This window comes from Oncorhynchus masou, unplaced genomic scaffold (genome assembly GCF_036934945.1).
Source record: "Oncorhynchus masou masou isolate Uvic2021 unplaced genomic scaffold, UVic_Omas_1.1 unplaced_scaffold_1666, whole genome shotgun sequence".
Lineage (NCBI taxonomy): Eukaryota > Metazoa > Chordata > Actinopteri > Salmoniformes > Salmonidae > Oncorhynchus > Oncorhynchus masou.
Window position 1 is genome coordinate 73,344 of NW_027006790.1, and position 14,668 is coordinate 88,011.

Consider the following 14,668-nt stretch of genomic DNA (forward strand, 5'->3'; position numbering starts at 1 on the left):
TGAATGGGAAAACATTGGCATAGGGAAAACCATGTACACGATGTCCAATACCACCCAATTCATGCAAAATGTTTTTCAAATGCCATATGGCAATTGCCAGTTGTAACACTTCAAAAATCCAACAGGTGGCGTGTGCGCTCCACCGTGGTTTTTCATATTGGAAATGGACCCCAAGTGAACAAGCCAAATTTTGAAAAAATCAATTTTTTGTCAAAAACGTATCACCCCTTAACAAAGTGCTTTCTGGACCGTTTTTTGAAATTCTTTCGCTTTTTTTTGTCAATTACACATGTGTAAGAACTGTATGAATATACTTTTGTCCAATTTTATTATCATATTTTTTTTAATTACTTGTGCATTAGGCACATGTTTTCTCCATTTGGAATATGATTTCATAGGAAGTCAAAAGTCAAAAATAGCTACATTTTATAAAAAACTTCACACACCCTTAAAAAGTGCTTTCTGGATTGTTTTTCAAAATTCTTTCAAATTTTATGTCAATTACACACATATAAGAACTGTATCAACATACTTTAGTCATATTTTATTATCATAATTTTATTTTATTTTTTACTTGTGCATAAGGCATATGTTTTGTGGGGGCCAAATGTCATAAGAAATTTGACATGCTCAAAAATCCTGCAGAAATGCAAAATTGACTAGCCTGATGAACTCGGGATGGCCGGGCAGTGATTGTTGTTGATTTCATCATGTCCATTTGGTGATGTTTTCTCACTTTTGCAAAGTCACTGTGCATTTGCAATATGGCTCAATGGGCATTTACCATCACAAATTTGTCGTGCTCAAAAATCATGCAGAAATGCAAAATTGACTGGCCTGATGACCACAGGATGGCCGGGCAGTGATAGTTGTGTTGATTTCATTATGTCCATTTGTTTATGTTTTCTCACTTTTGCAAAGTCACTGTGCATTTGCAATATGGTTCAATGGGCATTCACCATCACGAATTTGTCATGCTATAAAAATCATGCAGAAATGCAAAATTGACTGGCCTGGCAGTGATAGTTGTGTTGATTTCATTATGTCCATTTGTTTATGTTTTCTCACTTTGCAAAGTCACTGTGCATTTGCAATATGGTTCAATGGGCATTCACCATCACGAATTTGTCATGCTATAAAAATCGTGCAGGAATGCAAAATTGACTGGCCCGATGAACTCGGGATGGCTGGGCAGTGATTCTGGTACCTCTCCGTCGCTCGTTAGGGTTGATTTCAGAATGTCACTTTTGGTGATGGTACCTCACTGTTTAAACATATTGCAAATGGACAAGAGTCACCAGCAAGTCACCGTCCATCAGTCAATTTGATATCATTCTGACACCAAACTGATACAAACTGACACCAAACCCACTTTTCCCAACTCGTTTAGTAGCCAACTATCACATACTTCAGAGCTGGCCCAAAATTCACAACGCCTTCGGTTCAAACCATAAAAAAACATAAAACACGTAGTTACGTTCTAGCTGTGGGTCCATTTCTTGTGTTATGTGTAGGCCTAGCTCAGGCGACCCCGAATCCCAAGTTTCGGCTCGATAGGTCATTTGGTGTCCGAGCAAAACCCTAATTGGTGCTGAAAATCCACTTTTTTCCATGACTTGCTACGGGGTCCTTGAATGAGCTATCGGACAGAAACGTTGGGTTCTGTCTCTATGGGCCGAGACAGTCACAATGCACCTAGTCCTGTGACTCTGAGACATTTCTAAATGTCGACATTTTCGTGATGCAAAAATGAATTGAAGTCATTGCAAATGTACGAGGCTGTTTCTCGGTCCGAGAACCTTCTAGAGTGACGTAACTCACCACGCACTATCGACCTGAGGTCTAGAACAGGATTCTAAAGTTTCGGAACTCTAGGTCTGACAGTTCTTTAAAAGTTCCAGCAAGGTTAACTAATGCAGGGAGTGTATGTCTCTAAGCACCCCAATGGGTCCCTCCTTCCAAGCTGTGTGTGTGTGATTTAGTTTTCCTTTGAAATTTTATGGGAAAAATGACTGATTTAGGGCCCTCGGAGTGTGGTGTCAGGAAAATAACCTCACACTCAACGTCAGCAAAACTAAGGAGATGATTGTGGAATACAGGAAACAGCAGAGGGAACACCCCCCTATCCACATCGATGGAACAGTAGTGGAGAGGGTAGTAAGTTGTAAGTTCCTCGGCGTACACATCACAGACAAACTGAATTGGTCCAACCACACAGACAGCAATTTGAAGAAGGCGCAGCAGCGCCTCTTCAACCTCAGGAGGCTGAAGAAATTCGGCTTGTCACCAAAAGCACTCACAAACTTCTACAGATGCACAATCGAGAGCATCCTGTCGGGCTGTATCACCGCCTGGTACGGCAACTGCTCCGCCCACAGCCATAAGGCTCTCCAGAGGGTAGTGAGGTCTGCACAACGCATCACCGGGGCAAACTACCTTCCCTCCAGGACACCTACACCACTCGATGTCGCAGGAAGGCCATAAAGACCATCAAGGACAACAACCACCCGAGCCACTGTCTGTTCACCCCGCTATCATCCAGAAGGCAAGGTCAGTACAGGTGCATCAAAGCTGGGACTGAGAGACTGAAAAACAGCTTCTATCTCAAGGCCATCAGACTGTTAAACAGCCACCACTAACATTGAGTGGCTGCTGCCAACACACTGACTCAACTCCAGTCACTTTAATAATGGGAATTGATGGGAAATTATGTAAAATATATCACTAGCCACTTTAAACAATGCTACCTAATATAATGTTTCCATACCCTACATTTTTCATCTCATATGTATACGTATATACCGTACTCTATATAATCTACTGCATCTTTATGTAATACATGTATCACTAGCCACTTTAACTATGACACTTTGTTTACATACTCATCTCATATGTATATACTGTACTCAATACCATCTACTGTATCTTGCCTATGCTGCTCTGTACCATCACACATTCATATATCTTTATGTACATATTCTGTATCTCCTTACACTTGTGTCTATAAGGTAGTAGTTTTGGAATTGTTAGCTAGATTACTTGTTGGTTATTACTGCATTGTCGGAACTAGAAGCACAAGCATTTCGCTACACTCGCATTAACATCTGCTAACCATGTGTATGTGACAAATAAAAATTTGATTTGATTTAAATACTGGGATGTGACGGGAGAGGAGCGCTCTGACATGCGCTCTTGAGCTTAACATTTACATTACATTTAAGTCATTTAGCAAACGCTCTTATCCAGAGCGACTTACAAATTGGTGAATTCACCTTCTGACATCCAGTGGAACAGCCACTTTACAATAGTGCATCTAAATCATTAAAGGGGGGGTGAGAAGGATTACTTTATCCTATCCTAGGTATTCCTTGAAGAGGTGGGGTTTCAGGTGTCTCCGTTATATAGTTCCTCATGTGGTCCCGGTGACCCTCGTATAGAAATCTAGATATTGTGGGCTTTAACTGGTGTATCCTCCTTCGGAACCTTTCGGTGTCGGCTGCGACCCAATTTGACAAGCCTGCCTCCCTTGTTGTTAATTGTTGTTTTCGTATTGGTTTTGTTCTTTTTCTCCTTCACATTCTTCTCAACTCGATCCTCGCTACGTATCCAGTCACATCGGTGGTGTCGTGGTCTGATATAAAGTGCCTGATCAGTGATGTGCACGACACTGTGACAGTGCACAAGAGTAGTCAGCTTCATAGGATGGGTGATTGTAGTGGGAAGTTACCTAGATAACACATCTATCTCTGAAGCACACATTGTTCTCTCACAACCCCTGTTTTGACTGTGTGTCTCTTTGATTACATTGTTCATCACAACCATGTTGGATCAGACTCCGGAAGCCATTAATTCTGCTCCTCATATTCCACTGATAGTCTTGATATGATTATTTTCTCATTTCTGTGGTACCCAGTTGTCATTATGAAAGTAATAACGCGCATCTCTGTCATTCGCTAGATGCCTGGTGGGCTGCTGCATTTACCCTTCAAGAATGAGTGTCTGGACACAGTCTACCACTGCCCTATCTGCAACGCTTCGCTGGTTGTAATAAAGAAGTGAAGTGTAGCAGCCATATGGTCCGGACAACTGTACGATTTCCTGTGTAAACCTGAACCTAAACCTGTGTATATGTTCCTATTCATAATAATTTCTGTTGAACGTCTGTCAATAAAGAGAGACCAGACTCCAAGAAATTGGGTCCTTGTCATTTATTCACATAGATACCACAGGTTGATCCACGACACACGTCTATATCGCTGTGCCAAGTGAGAAAACACAAAGGGGGATCGCCCAATCACACAGGAGACTATTCTGCTATTTGGACGATTGTTCCCTTGTTGTGGCCAGTGTATTATTCAGTTCAAATAAATAATAAAAAAAGAAAAAGAAAACGTGTTAAATAACTCATTCGAAGGAGACGTAGGGTCTATCCTGGAGGGACTGCTGTGGACATTGTTTTCATTTCTTCTGAAGCACCGGGTCAGGTCAGCTGATTTTTTTGGTTACAGCTCCTGACAACTGGGCTGTAACCACAACACACGACACACTCAGAGGTCCTTGAAAATATTAATTATAGCCATAACACTATACCAACTTCTCCAGAGACCTGCTGGCTGTCAGCCTGTAGGGCATGCGGTTTGGGTGCGTTCCAGCTCTAGGCTCCCTTTGTTTCTCAAATCAGGTGGAGGCGGAGACGTTAGAGAGGGTTGAGTTCCTTACATGAAGCTGGATTGTGAATTGTAAGGGTTGATGCTTCTGCTCATGTATTCTCGGCTGAGGGTATGGTCACTGTTTCCGGGATGTCTCTGGACATCAACCGGGATTATTTCATGCTTCCCCTTTCGGACGGTCGACGTCAGCACCATGGTCACCATGTACATGATGTAGATTATGTTGAACACGGCGATAGCACACCATGTAATACAGCCCCTGAGCATCGCTGATCAGAGGTCGGTAAAGCAACTCCATGCAGCCCACGATCACAGCCCAGTGTTCATCATGATGAGGTACGCCAGCACGGTCCTGGTGGACTCCGGACCCCTGTTTGAGCCCTCAGAGTCGTCTATTTTCCATTTGCTCTTGGAGGCGAATAGCTGAGCACTATACTCACGACCATGGCCTGGCACCCAAGCGTGATGTGGGTGTAAGCGTACTTGTAGTCGGGTCTGCCCTCGGAAGGAGGTGACGGCTTGGAGTCTGCGTCCAGCTTGCCCGTGGTTCTCGTACCTTGCTTGTTGTTGATGAAGTACAGAATGTTGTTAGGGATGGTCAGAAACCCCACAATGAGAGAGGTGATGACAGCGATGGACGGCTGACATTCTGCTGTTAAACAGATCCTTGCTCGTGGATATCAGACTCGATACCTCCCAGGCTCGGTTTCTTGCGATTCATATCTCTCGTGGGGGATCCCTGAGTTCTTCTTTTCCCCTTTCTGGGTTGTCCTTCCTTACTTACTCACTTTGCGACACTAGGAGTAACTTAACAGTGCCACTTTCTGTTTCTCTCAAAGGGATCCGGTTATCACGGCAACCTAACAATCCGAGAACATTTAATACAATCAAGTTCCAAGGCTCACATGGTACGCTGTGTCTGAAGTCTACAGCCAACCACCATTGGTACAAGGTTCAGGGTACCAAATGCCTTATATCATGTGCTGCAGGAAGCGCTCATCCAGTCACAAGGAAGCGCTGCTGCAACTGTCTCCAGAAGCCTGCAGACGCCTGTGGGACAGGATCCATATGTCTACCGGTATAGGCGTTGCGGTAGAAGCGCAGTGCAAGGACGTGTTCAACGGAAAGAAGACGATGCGTGATGTGGGCACCGTGTGTCGTCTCATTCTCACGCAGCTTGAGGCTCTGCGCCTGACTCCCATTTGTGCTGGCCTCAAGGTTGCCGGTGTGCCCACGCACGATAGGTTCGGTGAACCCGGATCCTACACGTACCACAGTGGCTGTACACGAGGCTTCAAGTCCATCCACGGCACATGAGGCTTCTACACCGAGGTGGACCTAGTGGCCCACGACACCGTAAAGGACAACATAACGCTGTTGGAGCTCAAGACCAGGAACAACGACATTCTAGAGCAGACCACCATGTGGAGATACAACATGCAGCTGTGGCTGACGTGGGTGATGTTCTCGCTCACGTACCCTGTGATAATCAGGCCAGGGACCAACCAGGTTACCATACGAAGTTGTTTAAGGCCCACGATTTCTAAGAGTATACGCAACAAGTTCCCGTGGCTGAACTGTTTCTGCCCCCTGGTGCTTAACTGTCTGGCTCCTATGTATGTGAACATAAGAGTTGAGACTCAGCTGGCCTCCTGGTTAGACCCTACCAACTTTTGTTACAGGAACATACTTTTCAAAAAGGAGAAAATGAAGAACAGGAAGACTGTGGAGGCATTGATGACCGGAGGTTCGGATGATGTCTCTCGTGTTGAAATCAACCACGATGAAGAGGAATAAACATACATGTAGTGTCCATGCGAGAGTTCAGTGGTGAAACATCCAACCAGGGCCAATATCTCCAACCGTAGGGAATTTTGTCTGACCAGGGTTAATTTTTCCAACCAGGTTTCCAAATCTAGAGCATTTGTCCAATGGTCCCTAAACATCCAACCACGACCAGAGCATTTTTCCAATTGTGTATACCAATACTGTCCCGGCTAGACTGTCCATGTACAGACTATAGACCTACTCCATTTGGCTCTTAGTTAATCGGATAACGCTTTGACTGAAATGGGGTTGAAACACAAGGCTATCCACGCAATGCTTGCAAACCCTCACCTGGCGCCGATTGGACTCTGATAGACCATCTCATGGTAATCCACAGGCATCCATATTAAGCATGGCAAGAACACTAGTGTGTGGTTACAGGTCGGAAAACGCAGGCAGCCAGTGTGTAGTGCTTGTAAAGGACGGAGCGGGAGCACAGAGAGAGATCAGACTAAACCGACCCTCTGTACCTCACAGAGTTCTGTAAGAGTAATCTGTGCACCATAGAATACACCATGATGAAGCTGTTGGCCAACATGGGTATGAAAAACAAGTTGTTTCCAGTGACCAGTGTGAAGGGAGACTCCTCCGAGGATGAGCTCCTAGAGGGAACCTCGGTTGATAGCCTGGTGTCGTTTCACCAGAAGCACCTGTAGTACCAGGACGAAAGCGTATTCGTGAACACGCTCAAAGATCTGAAACCTCCCGAGCGTGAGCTGTCCGACATAGATCCCAGTTACACAGACGGCTCGATAGACAGGCATGAGGGACTCTTTGTGGCGACTTTTGCGGACCCCAAGACTATGCAATTGTCTACATTGAGGGACGTGTGTCTAGGGTGTTCGAGCACAGAGGCTAACACGCTGCTCGTGGAGTTGGCAAACGTTCTGAAAGGTAGTGTGACCGTGTGCACCGGAGACTCGGACCTGGTGGCCGTGCTGATGGCTTGTGGCCGCGAGGGCATTACTATGAGGCTAGACAACGAGACCTACCACGAGGATCGAGACATGCACATGTCAACCTTTTGGGGAGCTGCTGTTTGCCATTCCCGACAACATCCCACCCAAGCTTCAGTTTAGGGGACTGGCTTCAAGTGAGGATAGGTTCCGAGTGCTCTGTGACGTCGCCTATGAGGACAAATACCTGCTGCCGATGACTCGAAAGCAACACGACTCATTTGAGGCCATTCTGGATAAGCACAGTAATATCAACTGTAAGAAAACAGTAGCTATGTACCGAGGCGGGATCAGGGGATCTCTCTACCGCACCTTCCTGTCTAGGTTCTTCGAGTCGAACGCCCGTAACAGATTGGATGGGTTGGGGCTCATTGTAGACAGACTGTTACATCTTGAAACGCTATGCCCCACATCTGACGAGTCTGGTATCGGGTCCAAGTTGGATACCCCCCTTCTACCGGTGGGAAGAGGAAGAACTTGTGTCTGCAAGGGCATGAGGTCCCCGAACTCTACCTAAACGACGGCGCAGAATATAATATGGTCCTGGGCAAAGTACAGAAAAATGCTTGCTATGTCGTGCTTGTAACTCTTCAATAACTGTGAATTCATTATACAGACCGAGGTTGTGAATAGAGGAATGAATTGAGTTGCTGTGCATTTATATATGGTACAGTTTGAATATGTTTGGACACATGACCCATGGTTGGATGAATGTTCTCCCATAGACGTCCCGTGGTGGGATAAATGAGTCGTGGTTGGATAAATGGTCTTCGGTTGGATGAATGGTCCTCGGTTGGATAAATGAGTCCTGGTTTGATTAATGGTCCTCGGTTGGATGAATATTCCTCGGACTACCCTTCCTTGCTAATGGAAAAGGTAACTCAAGGACTGTCCATTGGCTCAGCAGGGTCATAGATGCACGCCCACACTGCTCTTTTTGGACTTTCTGCATGGTATCGATAGGTAAACATCATCATGACGCAGGTCAACAGTTGTAATGCAAAACGTAGGTTGTGCTATAGACCTAGTTTTATTCCGCGACCGGCTGAATGAGTCGTGGTCGGATGAATGAATGGTCCCTGCAAATAGGCTCTCGTTGGATAATAAACAATTTGAGGTGTTAAGGACGAGATATGGAATCTTGTTGGGGTGAAACAAAGTCGCAATTGCAAATAAAAGGTCAGTGTCTGGATTCTGTACATGTATATTTAATATTGGAGAAACTTATAGCATTTCCACAACAATTAAAACACACATAACATAGAGAGATTGTCAACTTGCAATATTCAGGGTCCATATGCATTCACTACATAATAGAAATGACACAAGCGTGTTAGAAAGATATACATTTAAACAGCTGTGTCAGTTTCCAGTTTTGCAGGTGGTTGATAGTCTCTTTCTTATTGCATTTCCGTCTCATACAACACAAGACGTTGAACTGATAACCAGCACGGCTGCAACACCAATAATTATGTGCAACCTATATTTGTCCCAAAAGATTACACTCTTTTCCGGGTCGTCCTGGTGTAGATCTTGGCCTTCCGATCTCTTTTTCGGACTCAATGTAAGTGAATAGATAGATGTAGTTGATCTCTGTCACGACTTCTGCCGAAGTCCTTGCCTCTCCTTGTTCGGGCGGTGCTCGGCGGTTGTTACGGATACAGTTATCCTGTGTGTGTGTGTGTATCCTGTGTGTGTGTTTCTTTTCTCTCCTTCTCCCCTCACAGGTGAAAATCATCACTCCCCAATCAGTCAACAACCAATCATCAATCAGAAGACACACCTCCTCATATTTCCTAAACCTATCACAGTTCTTTCCCCATGGTTTAAAAACCCCATCATTTGTTTGTTCTAGAGCTCAGCCCAGCTCAGCTCAGCTCAATCTCTCTGTATATGTCATGTCTGTAGGTCTCTGTGTTTCACTCTCGCTTTGTGTCGTAACCTCTCTTTTGTTTAAGCACCTCATAGCACTTTGTCATCACCTGTGAGTATTGTTTTTGGTTATGGTGTTTGTGTTTGATTGCTGGTGGAAAAGGGGGAAACCAAGACAAGTCGCCCATGGGCATACACTACCCGTAGGTGAACTTTGTTAAATACACTAGTTAGAACTGAGCGGACCACCCACTGTATTTTTGGTTAGTTAGTTAGCTGTTGTTAAAGTAGGCTAGTCTAGCTTAGGGGTGTTTTTGAATACTTATTGTTTCTTTCCTTGGGTCCAGCTCAGCCCCTTTTCCTGCTCCCCCCATTACCGTGTGTTTATAAATAAACCTAGAGTTTGACGGTAGATTTCAGTTGTCGTGCTTATTTCGTTCACACTTTTCCTTTGTCACAATAATAATTTGCATGAGTTATGTTACGAGTCTCATTACCATCCCCCTAGACTGTCGGGCCAAAAGGGATTCGTAACATAAGTGGGGGCTCATCCGGGATATGTCATAACTGACACCCATGCCGCTCATGTAGATTGTTGTAGTGGTATAGTTCAGTGTTGAGCGTCATAGCTGAAGTAGCATTAGTGTTTGCTATTTCCTTTGGCACTTGTGAAGTAGTGTAAAAATGACTACTTTTGATTTGAAATCTTTTTTGGATAACCCTTCGTGGGAGGTTTTTGACAAATGTCGTAGAGTTGATTTAATGACCTTGGCTGACCATTATTCAGTATCGATTCCGCAGAGTTTAGTTAAGGCGGAGGTGAAACGGATAGTATTAAATGTATTGTTGGAAGAGCAGGTGCTTGTGTTACCGCTGCCTGAGACTACTACCCCTGTAGCGGATGTTGCTGCTCCTGTAAGACCATTGGTGTCTGATAATGAGGGAGAGGCTAAAACACCAGCCACATTGTCCCATTTTGATCCACTCTCCCCACTGTCAAATGGTGATGCCAGGAGGGATGTCTGTTTAGCACAGTTCCAACTGGAGGTGGAAGAGAGAGCCCAAATTAGGCGAGAGACTCTCCAGTTGGAGATGTGTAAAATAGAGGCAGAAAAAGAACGAGAACAACGGCATTTAGAGATGTGTAAAATTGAGGCAGACAGAGAACAAAGGCAGTTGGAGTTCAAAATGCGCCAGATGGAACTTGAGGCAGAGACAGCGAGGCTAGCCTCCGGTCCTACTGTGCCTGTTTGTGAGCCGTCCTCACCTGCTGTGTCCTCAAACACGTTTGACATTAGTAGGCAGATTGCCTTAGTACCTTTGTTCAAAGAGTCAGAGGTTGACTCCTATTTTTGTGTATTTGAGCGTATAGCCGTAGCATTGAAATGGCCTGAAGAGGTTTGGTGCCTATTACTTCAGTGTAAATTAACTGGTAAAGCCCAAGAGGTTTTGTCAGCGCTACCTCTGGAGGACAGTTTGAATTATGAAGTGGTCAAAGCTACTGTTCTTCGTGCCTATGAGCTTGTGCCTGAGGCATACCGACAGAGATTTAGGTCTCATAGAAAGTCTTCTAGTAAGACTTATGTGGAATTTGCTAGAGATAAGGGAAATCTGTTTGATAAATGGCATACTGCTAGTAAGGTAACTGATTTCAACTCTCTCCGGGAGTTAATCTTGTTGGAAGAGTTTAAAAATTGCTTACCCGAACGCATTGTAGTTTACCTAAACGAACAGAAAGTATCCTCCCTGGCAGAAGCGTCTGTGTTGGCAGACGAGTTTGTGTTGACGCACAAGAGTGTGTTTTCGGCTCAAACTGAGAGTAGAGCCACTGAGTTTCCTACCTTTAGTCCTAGTCGGCCAGCAGTAGTATGTCAAGCACGCCAGAAGAATGAGCGTCCATGTTTCTATTGTCATAAAGTAGGACATATGATTAATGATTGCTTCCTGCTTAAACGCAAACAAGGGATGCCTCTTCGTGCCAAGCCACCAACAGGTGTTGCTCTAATTCGTACGGTTGTGAGGTCTGCAACAAAACAGGTGCCTCAGGGTAACTGTAGTTTGAAAGCCTCAGTCCCCGACCGCAGTTATGAACCATTCATTTTCGAGGGGTTTGTGTCCCTAACGAATGACGAAGCGTCTCAGCGTCCGGTTAAAATCCTTAAAGATACTGGTGCGGCGCAGTCGTTTATATTGTCTGATGTGTTGCCCTTATCTGATGATACATACTGTGGTTCCAGTGTGTTAGTGCAGGGTATTGAAATGGGTTTTGTCCCAGTGCCATTGCACTTTGTGAAAGTACACTCTGAGTTAATCAGTGGAATATTCAGAGTGGGGGTACGCCCTATGTTGCCAGTGAAAGGTGTGACCTTCATAATGGGTAACGATATTGCCGGAGGAAATGTAGTACCCGTATTGGAAGTATTGGATAAAAGTGACCACTCTCTCTCGAATGAGCTGGCACAGAATTATCCACATGTGTTCCCCGCTTGTGCCGTCACTCGTGCTCAGGCACGACAAGAGGGTGATGAGATAGATTTGTCGAACACTGTTCTGTTCAAAGAGGTTGATCAAGAGGATGGATTGTGTGATACCTCTGAGAAGCTGATCACCTCTGACAAACAGCCTAGGAAAGAATCAAAGAACGTTGAACTTATTGCTGATGCAATACAGTTACCAGTCACTCGTGAGCAGCTGATTGCTAACCAAAAGGTTGACAACAAGCTTGCTAAATGTTTTTCTAGTGTTGTCTCATTGGAAGATGTAAAGAAGAAGAACGTGGCTTACTTCATTGATGGTAATCTCCTCATGCGTAAATGGAAATCCCATGTTGACGCGGATGGAGATTGGAATGCTGTTTACCAAATAGTAATTCCTACAGCCTTTCGACAAAATGTGTTATCCCTTGCTCATGATCACCAGTGGTCTGGTCATTTAGGAATCACAAAAACTTATGATCGGATCCTTCGACATTTCTTTTGGCCGGGTTTAAAACAAGATGTGGCTCAGTTCTGTCGGACATGCCACACATGTCAGATAATAGGAAAACCAAATCAGGTTATTCCTCCCGCTCCTCTTTGTCCCATACCTGTCATAGGTGAACCATTCGAGCATGTGGTGGTTGATTGTGTCGGACCGTTACCGAAGACAAAATCGGGTAACCAGTTTTTGTTAACGATAATGTGTATGGCTACAAGATACCCCGAGGCCATTCCTCTGAGAAGGATTACAGCCCCGGTAGTGAGTAAAGCCTTAATAAAATTCTTCACGACATTCGGGTTACCTAGGGTGGTACAAAGCCATCAAGGTACCAATTTCCTATCCAAGCTCTTCAGGCAGGTGTTAAAATCCTTGTCAATTACGCACCGTGTGTCAAGCGCCTATCACCCAGAGTCTCAGGGTGCACTTGAAAGATGGCATCAGACACTGAAGTCTATGCTACGTAAATATTGTTTGGAATCTGAGAATGATTGGGATGAGGGAGTTCCTCTAGTTTTGTTTGCTGCTCGTGAAACTGTGCAGGAGTCCCTAGGTTTCAGCCCGGCTGAACTGGTGTTTGGTCACACAATGAGAGGACCAATGAAAGTCCTTAAAGAACAGTTCTTGTCCCAAGAGTTGTGTACCAGAGATGAGAATGTGTTGGACTACGTTAGTCGCTTTCGTGAGCGCCTACACCAAGCTTGTGCTCTCGCAAAGGAAGCTCTGTCTTCCTCACAGAGGAGCATGAAAAGACAATATGATAAAGAGGCTGTTTCTCGTCCACTACAGCCAGGTGACCAAGTACTGGTGTTATTACCTGTTCCAGGATCTTCACTGTCAGCTCGTTTCTCGGGTCCTTATTTAATTGAAAAGAAAATAAGTGAAACTGACTATGTGCTTCAAACTCCTGATAGACAACGCCAATCTCGTGTGTGTCACATTAACATGTTGAAAGCTTACCACACCCGACCCATCACACAGTTAGAGAGTTCAAAAACAGAGGAAGGTACTGCTGTCTCCTCTGCTACTACTGCTATGATAGTGGACTGTCATATTGATGATGTTGATGGCTTGGAGTTGCGCAATACTCAGCAGCAGTGTGTTAGATTGCCCAACTCAGAAATGCTGCTGTCTATCCAATCCGGTCTGGTTCATTTAACGGATGGACAGGCCAATGATATTGTGAGGCTACTACACAGTTTTCCATGTCTCTTTAATGACGTTCCTACTCGCACAAATGTGTTGGAACATGACATTAATGTTGGAAATGCTACACCTATCAAGCAACACCCATATCGTATCAACGCTTCCAAGAGGAAGATAATGAGGGATGAGGTGAGATATTTGTTGGAGAATGACCTGGCTAAGCCAAGTTCAAGCCCTTGGAGTTCTCCTTGCATTTTGGTTCCTAAACCTGATGGTACGTCCAGGTTATGTACGGATTATCGAAAGGTAAATTCTGTCACTATGCCAGATTCGTTCCCGTTACCCCGACTGGACGACTGTATTGACACTATTGGTGCTGCTAAGTATGTAACTAAGTTAGACCTCTTAAAAGGTTACTGGCAGGTTCCGTTAACTTCACGTGCTTCTGAGATTTCTGCCTTTGTGACCCCAGACAACTTCCTACAGTACTCAGTCATGGCTTTTGGGATGCGAAATGCACCAGCCACCTTCCAACGACTGGTTAACTCCGTATTAGCTGGCGTTCCTAATTGTAGTGCATACCTTGATGACCTAGTGATTTATTCGTCTGAGTGGTCAGATCATGTTGACTCGATAAGGGTAGTATGTGAACGGTTGGCAGCTGCTTCTCTAACCGTGAACTTGGCAAAGTGCGAGTTTGGGAAGGCTACTGTTACCTATCTCGGTAAAGAGGTTGGCCATGGACAGGTGCGCCCTGTTAATGCCAAGGTCTTGGCTATAACTGCATTCCCTGCACCTACCACCAGACGAGAGCTACGCCGCTTTTTAGGGATGGTTGGCTACTACCGTAGCTTCTGTAAAAATTTCTCTGCGGTAGTTGCTCCATTGACCGATTTGCTTAGTCCGGCTAGATCATTTGAGTGGTCCCCTGATTGTAAGAGAGCTTTTGAATCAGCGAAAGCACTCTTATGTAGTACACCTGTACTTGCTGCTCCTGATTTTGAACAACCGTTCAAACTTGAGGTAGATGCTAGTGCCAGAGGTGCTGGTGCTGTTCTACTGCAGCAGGACAAGAGTGGAGTGGATCATCCCGTTTGTTATTTTTCACGTAAATTTAATAAATGTCAAACAAACTATGCGACAATAGAACAAGAAGCTCTTGCTTTGTTGTTGGCTCTGCAATACTTTGAAGTATATATTGGTTCCAGTGCCCTACCCGTG